Raw genomic sequence first — 9,273 nt, 5'->3', positions numbered from 1 at the left:
TTCTCCTGCCTCAGCCTTCCAAGTAGCTGGGATTACAGGCATGCACCACCATGCCTGGCTAATTTTTTTTTGCATTTTTAGTAGAGATGGGGTTTCACCATGTTGGTCAGGCTGGTCTCAAACTCCTCATCTCAAATGATCCACTCGTCTTGGCCTCCCAAATTGCTGAGATTATGGGTGTGAGCCACTGTGCCTGGCCAATACACAAACAATTTAAATTAAAAAAATACTTTTTACTATAATCTATTTTTACTGTATACTGTAGTAAAATAACAAATGCCCACCAAAATCATCTGCATAAGTTCTGACATTTAACAGCAACATGAGTCTTAGGATAATGACAAAGATTAGTGGGTTGTTTTCTGCTAACGTGTTGCCTTCATGTGGCAGCATCAGCCAGCATCATCATCACCACCATCATCATCTTCATCCTCGCCATAACAAATACTGGGTAATATTTGTGTATGCTTGGCTGTGTTCTAAGTACTTAAATATATTAACTCTTTTAATACTTGTGACATCGTATGACATGGTTATTATTATTCTCACTCACGTCATAGATGAAGAAACGAAGGCACAGAGAGAGAAAGCAATTTGTCCAAGGTCATACAGTTTATAAATGGCAGAACTGGAATTTAAACCCAGGCAGCTTAGCCCTGGAGTCCAAATCCCTAACTACCATGCCATGCTGCTTCTCCACAGTTTACAACTCACTTGGCTAGAAAGGTCTGTAATTTTCCTATGTTGTTCAATTTTTAAAAATGCTGAGCTTTGGCCGGGTGCAGTGGCTCACGCCTGTAATCCCAGCACTTTGGGAGGCCGAGGCGGGTGGATCATGAGGTCAAGAGATCGAGACCATCCTGGCTAACACAATGAAACCCCGTCTCTACTGAAAATAGGAAAAAAATTAGCTGGGCGTGGTGGCGGGCGCCTGTAGTCCCAGCTACTCGGGAGGCTGAGGCAGGAGAATGGCGTGAACCTGGGAGGCAGAGCTTGCAGTGAACTGAGATCCTGCCACTGCAGTCCAGCCTGGGTGACAAAGCGAGACTCTGTCTTAAAAAAAAAAAAAAATACTGAGCTTTGCATTATTTCAAATTTTGCACATGAAGTAAAATTTTCTTAATATGTTTATCCCACTTTTAAATTCACTTAATTTAAAATCAGGCAAAATGTAACTATACTGTTTTGCTAAATTGCATTACAGAGAGTTTGCATGAGTTTATATCACAACTACCATTATTTAAAAGAAATCTTTTTCAACAAGGGGATGTGTAAGGTGACCTATTATTTTAATTTGCATCTTTCATTAAATAAAAAATGAATTTATTAACCTTTAGTGTCTCTTCTGTAGGTTTTCTGTGTATGCCAATTTTTCTACTGGGTTTTAGTATTTTGTTTTTTGATTTCTGAAAAAAATCCTTTTTATTTTATTTTTGTTATTTTTATTTTTATTTTTTGTGACAAGATCTAGCTCTGTCACCCAGGCTGGATGGAGTGCAGTAATGTGATCTCAGCTCACTGTAACCTCTGCCTCCCAGGCTCACACAACCCACCCACCTCAGCCTCCCAAAGTGCTGGGATTACAGGTGTGCGCCACTGCACACAGCCCCCTTTCTGTTTTAAAGGTATCAACTACTCTTTCAAATGTAAAGAAACGTGGCAAAATAGGGCACTTGCATTTTATGTTACTTAAAAAGTTATATCTGTTATGATTTTTTTGTTCGCGTTTCTATTTGGTGAATGGAAGTTTTACATTTGTATGTTATCAAGTCAGTTGCTGTTTCCCTTTATAATTTATTACATAGTCTTTCCTTCTCCCTCAATAAGTTGATAAACATTTAATAATATTTATTCTATTTTTATGATATAATTTTATTTAATTGTTTAATCCAGCTGGGATTTCTGTTTGTGGATGGTGGAAAGAAAAATCCATAATTGAAAGTGAATCTTTACATTCCCCTTGCAGTTTTAGCATGTTGTGCTAACAAAATTTATTAAAATGTCTGTCTCTGATTTCAGAAACACCTTTAATTAAACTGATGTGCACAATGGATTCTGTTTCTTAGTGATTGGTTTTGTTCCACCAACTGCCTTGATCTCTTCTCATATAGTAGCATGCTGTCTGTCCTATCTTGAGATAGTGGTTAGGGCTGGTTTGCTTCCATTAGTGTTATTCTTTGATAGTCGTATTTATTTTTCCAGTTTCATTTTAAAATACAAGTTGTAGAGGAGTTCAGATCATAGACTCTGGAGCCAGATTTACTGATTTTAAATCCTCAGTTGATGCCTTCCAGCCCTGAAACACCTGGGCAGATTGCTTGACCTTTGTATATGCCTCAGTTTCCTCATCTGTACAAAGAAAGTATCTTTAGGGGGTTGTTGTGAGAATCAATAGTTAAAATACGTACGGCTCATATATTAATAATTGGCACAGAGTAAGCTTTAAGCATGCTAGTTATTCTCACAATTTTGTGAAGTTCAAAACTCCTCCTGTTGGGATCTTGATTTCAATCACATTAAACCAAACCTATGGATTGATTGGGGAAGATTGATAACTCCCTCTTCAGGAGCATAGTTTGATTTATTCAACTTCTATCGCACATTTTCTCAATGAGCATTTGTAGTTTTACCCACATGAGGTTGGAGTCTTAATTAACTAGAGCAATTAAGACCTGAGTGGGGAGAAAGATTCTGATCACTCCAAATCCATCTGGATGCAACCGTTGAACTGGATGCTCCCACTCCTGTCTCAAACAGGATGAGACTCTTACTGGGGGTAGTGAATAAAGAAGATAGAGGTAGTATAAAACTTTCCTCTCTCTGGTGACCCTACAGCAAGACCCTCCCTGATTTGGATGTTCTCATTGGCATGAGATGTGGCCGGCAGCAGTGGTGATTTATACTAGGCTTGACCTCTGGGTACCACCACCAGGCTTGTTGTAGAGGAAGGCAAGGTTGAGCACTCCAGCCTTCCCTCCTAAATCAGGCTCCAGACCTTGTTTGAGCTGCATCCCTACTCCAGAAAGAAGTAGGAGCCCTCAACTCACCAGCCCTTGCCCAGCTCATTCCATCAGAAATAGGGATTAAATTGCACAGACTTTATTCCTGGCATGTACATACGTGGAGCACTTATTGACTGATATCCTTTCTTTCACTCAGCTAGTCAACGTTTCCCATGTTAGGAGCTATAACATTCTTCCAGCTCCCACTTGCAGACCAGCACGACGTGGTTACTTTTGCTTTCTTATCAAGCACACGCTGTTCATGAATACATTTGGAACTTGTTATCCTTTCTTTATCTCTCAAGGCTAGATATCTGTAAACAGAACATGTTTAATAAATATTTGTAGTTTTTTTATATGTCACACATAGTTTTCATTTAGATATTTTATAGATACTGCAATTCCTTTGTTATATTTATGAATTGAATTACTTTTCTAAATGAAAAATTTGTTATACTAATATTAAAGGAATGTTACTGATTTTTTGAATGTGTATGTTTTAGCAAGCTTTTATTTTTCTTTCATAACTTCTATTCAATTAATAAAGTTTTCCTTATTATTTTCCTTCTCCCCCACTGATTTAGAAAGTATGTATTCTTTTTCTATTCTTTTAGTCTTCCTTAAATTTTTAATGCACATATTTGACTGAAGACTTCAAATTAATACCTTTATTCTCTTTCCAACTATATGATGACCTTAAAATGGTTTAACTCTGGTCTCCCCAACATCGTTGATGTTTTTGTTATCTAGTGGTTACATCTTGTTATTTTTTATTTTTTCATACCAGCAAATTCAGCTTTAATCTCTTTTCTTTCAATCTTTTATTTTAAAATTGTAGACTCACAGGAAGTTGTAAAGATAGTACAGAGAGATTCCTGTACCCCCCACCCAGTTTCATCATCCCTAACCCCTGGCAACTTATCTATTCTCCATTTCAATCACTGGGTCATTTCATGAATGTCACACAAATGGGATCATGCAGTATGTGGCCATCTGAGATTGACTCTCTTCCCACAGCATAATGCCCTTGACATCCATTCAAGTTGTTGAGTATATCAATAGTTTGTTCCTTTTTGTTACTAACTAGTACACCACCATTTTGTATTTATTCCCTCAACAGCTGTTATTAACATTATCATTTTTATTGATATGTTTACCAGCTTCTCTACTTACTATTATTTCTTGCATGTACTTCCTTCTGAATTTGATTTCCTAAAAGTACTGTAGCCTTCAGTAATTCTTTCCATGAGTATTTGCTCATGCTATTTTTTTTCAGTCTTTATTTTTCCCAAATGATCCTTCCCCTCTCTTAATTTGAATGAATAGAAGGTTCTAGATTTATGGTTTTTTTTTTTTTTTTTTTAATCTTTTTCTTTTTTGAGACAGACTCTCACTCTCGGGCTGGAGTGCAGCGGCATGATCTCGGCTCCCTGCAACCTCTGCCTCCCGGGTTCGTGTAATTCTCATGCCTCAGCCTCCCAAGTAGCTGGGATTACAGGCACACGCCACCATGCCTGGCTGATTTAAGATTATTTTTTCACAAAACTTTGAAGACATATCCTCTTATCTTCTGGCTTCTGTTGTTGTTCATTTACAGGTAATCTTGTTGGCCCTCCTCTTCTGTACCCTCTCTCTGCTGCTGCCATGACTTTGAAAATGATCTTGTTGCCTTTTGCCTTCTATAGTTTCACCACAATGTATTTAATGTATATTTCTTTTTGTTTATTCTGTTCTTGTCTCAGAACAAATATTCAAAATGAAGATTCATTACTTTCTTTAAAGCTTAGAAAATGTTTAGCGAACATGTCTTTAATATTTTCTTCTTCCCTTTATTCTTTTTCTGAAGTAAGGATTATTGAAGGCCAGTTTACATGCAGTAAAATTCAGCTCATTTACACATATAGGTAAGCGATTTTTGACATTTATAGTATTGTAAACACCACTATAACTATAATACAGAATATTTTCATCACCCCAAAAAGTTCTGTCACCTCCTTTATAGTCAGTCCCCTATCTGTGCCCCAACCCCTGACAACTTCATCTGGTTGATGACTCTATAATTTTGCATTTTCTAGATAATCATGTAAATGGAATTGGAGTATGAAATGTTTGTGCCTGGCCTTTTTTTTTTCACTCAGCACAATACACTTGGTTTATTAATACTGTTGGGTGTACTTAGTAATTCCTTCCTTTTTATTTCCATGTAGTATTTCATTGTAAGGCTATACCATAATTTGTGTTCACCAGTTGATTAATATTTGGGCTTTTTCCTGGTTTGAGTGATTATGAATAGGCTGCTATAAATATTCATGTTCAGGTCTTTCAGCGGACATATGTTTTATTTCTTTTGAGTAAATATCTAAGATTGGGATTATTGGTTCATATGGTAATTGCATGAGTAGCTTTAGAAGAAACTGTTTTCCAAAGTGGCTGTAGCACTTTGCATTTCCACGAGCTCTGCGTAGAATTCCGTTTGCTCCATGCCCTTACCATCACTTAGTATTGATAGATTTTTTTTAATCTGATAGGAGTGTAGTGGCATCTCATTGTGGCCTTAATTTCCGTAGTTACCAATTATGTTGAGCTTCTTTTTCATGTGCCTATTTTTCCATCTACAGATGTCCCCAATTTACAATTGTTTCACTACAATTTTTCAACTTGATGGTGCAAAAGTGATAGGAATTCAGTAGAAACTGTGAGTACCCATATAGCCGTTCTATTTTTTATTTTCTACCATTTATTGGATTCTGGTAAAGTATTCAATAAATTACATGAGATAGTCAACACTTTATTATAAAATAGGCTTTGTGTTAGATTATTTTGCCAAGCTGTAGGCTAATGTAAGTTTTCTGAGCACATTTGAGGTAGGATAGACTAAGCTCTGATGTGCCACAGGATAAGTGTATTAAACGTATTTTTGGCTTACAGTATTTTCAACTTAAGATGGGTTTATTGAGATGTGACCCCATCATAAGTTGAGCATATGTATATATCTTCTTTGGTGGAATGTTTGTTCAAATTTTTTGTTCAATTTTAAAATTAGTCTTTAAAAATATTGTATTTTGAGAATCCTTTAAATATTCTCAAGATATTTCCTTTATCAAATATGTGTTTAGCAAGTATTTTCTCCCTGTCTGTGACTTGTCTTTTGCTTTTAATTTCTATTCATTTTTCTGTAGAGATAGGATCTCACTATCTTGCCCAGGCTGGTCTCAAACTTCTGGCCTTAAGCAGTCCTCCCACCTCCACCTTCCAGAGTGTTGGGATTACAGGCATGAGCCACTACACATGGCCCTTTTCCTTTTTAAAATACAGTCTTTCCGAAAAGCAGATTTTTTTTATTTGGATGAAATCTTTTTTTCTTTCATGATATATACTTTTTTGTGTCCTGTGTAAGAAATCCTACTGTATCCCAAGATCACAAAGATTTTCTTTTAAGATTTCTTCTACAAGTTTTGTAGTTTAGGTTTTAGATTTAGGTCTAGGACCTAATTTGTGTGTGTGTTGTGAGGTAAGAGCTGAAATTCGTCTCCCCAGTTCCCACAAAGTTTAATATGCTATGTTTTTATTTTTATTCAGTTCAATACACTTCCTAATTTCCCTGATTTCTTCTTTGAGCCATGGATTATATAAAAGTGTTTTATTTAGTTTTCACATATGTAGGGGATTTTCCAGAGTTCTTTGTGTTACTGATGTCTAATTCCTTTGTGGTCAGAGAACACATTTTGTATGACTTGAATATTTTAAATTTATTGAACCATATTTCATGGCTCAGAATATGATGTGTTTTGGTAAATGTCGTAAGTGTTCCATGTGCAGTTGAAAAGAAGGTATGAGATGTTTCTTTTGTTGGCAGAGTGCTCTATAAATGTCAATTAGATCAAATTGGTTCGTATTGTTTCTCAAACCTTGTGCGCATTTATTGATTTTCTCTTTCTTCTATAGATAATTGAAATGGACTTTGAAATAAACTCTGATTTTGGATTTGTCTGTTTCTCTTTATGGTTCAACCAGTTGTTGCCTCATGAGTTTGAAGATCAGTTACTAGGTTATAAATGTTTAGGAATTGTCTTGTACTCTTGATTAATTGACCCCCTTATTTTGTTTTTTTTTTTTGAGACGGAGTTTTGCTCTTGTCGCCCGTGGCACGATCTTGGCTCACCACAACCTCCGCCTCCTGGGTTCAAGCGATTCTCCTGCCTTAGCCTCCTGAGTAGCTGGGATTACAGGTGTGCACCACCGTGCCCAGCTGATTTTTGTATTTTAATAGAGATGGCATTTCACCATGTTAGCTAGGCTGGTCTTGAACTTATGACCTCAGGTGATGCACCAACCTCAGCCTTCCAAAGTGCTGAGATTACAGGCGTGAGGCACTGTGTCCGGCCTGTTGGAAAGCTTTTAATGACTGATTTTATCTCTTTACTTGCTATAGGTCTGTTCAGGTTTTTATTTCTTCTTGGGTCAATTTTGGTAGTTTTGTGTTTCTAAAAGTTTTTCCATCTCTTCTAGGTTATCTAACTTGTTGGTGTACAATTGTTCATAGTATTCTCTTGTAATTCTTTTAGTTTTTTAAGGTTGGTAGTAAAGTCCCAATTTTTATTGTGATTTTTAGATATTTGTATCTTCTTTCTTTTTTGTGTAGTCAGCCTAAAGTTTTGTAAATTGTACTAGCCTTTTCGAAGGACTAACTTTGGTGATTTTCTCTATTATCTTTCTATTCTTGGCTTCATTCGTCTCTGCTCCAGTCTTCCTACTGCTAGCTTTATGTTTAGTTTGCACTTCTTTTTCTAGTTTCTTAAGATGTAGTTAGGTTATACTTTATTTCTTCTTCTTATTTCTTATACTTAATTATTGCATGTACAACTTTTTCAGAGTGTCTATTCAGATGTTCTCCCCATTTCAAAAATTGGGTTGCTGTGTTCTTTCTATTAACTTGTAATTGTTCCTTTTATATTTTGGATGCAAATATTTGTTCAGATGAGAACACATGGACACAGGGAGGGCAACAATACACACTGGGGCCTGTCAGGGGGTTGGGGGAGGGAAAGCATCAGGATGAGTAGTTAATGCATGTGGGGCTTAGATGGGTTGATAGGTGCAGCAGACCACCATGGCGCAAGTTTACCTATGTTAACAAACCTGCACGTTCTGCGCTTGTATCCAAGAACTTAAAACCAAAAAACAAATATTTGTTTAGATATAGGCATTGCACATATTTTATTCCAGTCTGTGTCTTGTGATTTCAAGTGTTTTTCAAAGAGTAAAAGTTTAAAATTTTGTTGAAGCCCAATTTATTAACTGTTTTAAATGTTTAGTGTCTTCTATATTTTAAGTAACCATTGTCTGCTCCACAGTTTGCAAAGACTTCTCCTGTCTTCCAGAAATTTTAATCTTTTAGATACAGGTCTAAGATCCATCTTGAGTTAATAAAATTGTTTGATGTGAGATAAGGGTTAAGGTTAATTTCCAATAGACCTCTAGTTCTTTCAGAACCTTTTGTTCAAAAGACTATCTCTTCCCATTGAATTAAATTGGAACTTTGGAATCTTAATAGAAAACCAACTGACTTGGCTTGGTAATAACTTGATACGTGTTAATCTTTTCCTAGAATCTCTATTCTGTTCCATTTGCTTCTATTCTATTCTTATTACAAAGTTGTTTTTATTAGTGAAGCTGCATAGTACGTCTTAAAGGTAGTATAAATTTTCCAGCTTTGTTCTTTTTTCAAAATAATCTTGACTATTCTAAGTTGTTGGCATTGCTATCTACCTTTCAGAATCAGCTTGTTAATTTCTTCAAATAATCCTAATGAGATTTTGATGATGATTGCCTTAAATCTATAGATCAATTTTATGAGATCTGACATTATTACAACATTTAATCTTTTAATACACGAACGTGGTATATATCTCAAACTATTCTTTACATTTTCTCAGCAGTTTTTCATGTAGCAGTCTTGTGAATATTTTGTTAAATCTGTAAGTATTTCATGGTTTTTGACACTTATATCTTTATAAAATTTCAGTTCAGATTGATAGTAGATTGAAATATAACTGACTGTATCCTCTGACATTGATACATTTACTTAATAATTATGTTAATTAAATCAATAAGTTTAAAAATATATTCCTTATGACAGTCTATGAATATGATCATATCACCTGTGGATAAATACAGTTTTACTTTATTGCTGAGATTTATGACCTTTATTTCTTTTTCTTTCCTTATTATACTGGCTAGGACCACCATTAAAATGTTGACTGGGAGTTGT

Source organism: Pan paniscus, chromosome 18 (genome assembly GCF_029289425.2).
Source record: "Pan paniscus chromosome 18, NHGRI_mPanPan1-v2.0_pri, whole genome shotgun sequence".
In the NCBI taxonomy this organism is placed as follows: Eukaryota; Metazoa; Chordata; class Mammalia; order Primates; family Hominidae; genus Pan; species Pan paniscus.
The sequence above is the reverse complement of the archived record's forward strand: the minus strand, read 5'-3'. Positions refer to the sequence as shown.